The sequence below is a fragment of the Malurus melanocephalus genome, unplaced genomic scaffold, assembly GCF_030028575.1.
Source record: "Malurus melanocephalus ecotype Western Australia unplaced genomic scaffold, MMel_1.1 scaffold_1968, whole genome shotgun sequence".
Taxonomy (NCBI): domain Eukaryota; kingdom Metazoa; phylum Chordata; class Aves; order Passeriformes; family Maluridae; genus Malurus; species Malurus melanocephalus.
The window spans coordinates 1-886 of record NW_026625200.1 but is presented as its reverse complement, the minus strand read 5'-3'; positions in this window follow the sequence as shown (position 1 = coordinate 886).

The following is an 886-nucleotide window of genomic DNA, read 5'->3' as shown; positions in this document are numbered from 1 at the left end:
TGATGTTCAGCTCTCCGGGCCTCGCCCTCAAAGACTTTCCAAAGTCTTTGGAAAAGGAATTTCCATTCCCTCCCCCGGGGAAAGGAGAACAAAGCCCCGCCTAAGTTATGTTTAAAATTTAGGAGTTGTTGTCGTTTCCAACAGCGCAATTCTCTGACGCTGAAATGATGGTGGGGGAGAATTTCTGTTTTTCCCGCAAGTTCGGCGAGAAAAAGAAGAAAAATGGGGAAGGAAGAGAGAGAAAGGGAAGGGGGAAAGAAAAGGAAAGGGGTGGAAAAGGGGAAAGGAAAAAGGAAATGAGAGGAGCGAAAGGGGAGGAAAAAGTGGGAAAGGGAACAGGGAGAAAAGGGAAGGTGAAAGGAGAGAGGAAAAAAGGGGAAAGGAAAAAAAAAAGGAAAAGAAAAAAGGGGAGAGGAAAGGGAAGAAAGGGGGGAAGGGAAAGGGAAAAGAAAAAGAAAACAGGGGAGACAATAAAGGGAAAAGGGGCAAAACCAAGGGGACAAAAAAAGGAAAGAAAAGGAAAAGAAAAGGCCCGGACTCCCATCACCACTACACTGCGCATGCGCAGTTCCCTTAGGCGTACATTGGTCATTCCCTTTGCCGTACACCATCATGGCCGCCTCATTCCTTTTGCCGTACACAATCATGGCCACCTCATTCCCTTTGCCGTACACCATCATGGCCGCCTCTACATGCATAGTTCCATTTGCCGTACACCATCATGGCCGCGCCGCGCATGCGCAATCCCTAACCAGCGCTATTTTAGCCTCACTGCGCATGTGGTCTTCCCTTATCAGGCCGTGACGTCACCCCGCAGCTGCCCCGCGCATGCGCAGTGCCTCCCCCGGTCTCCGGCCGGGCCTTCCCTGAGGAGGAGGCGGAGGAG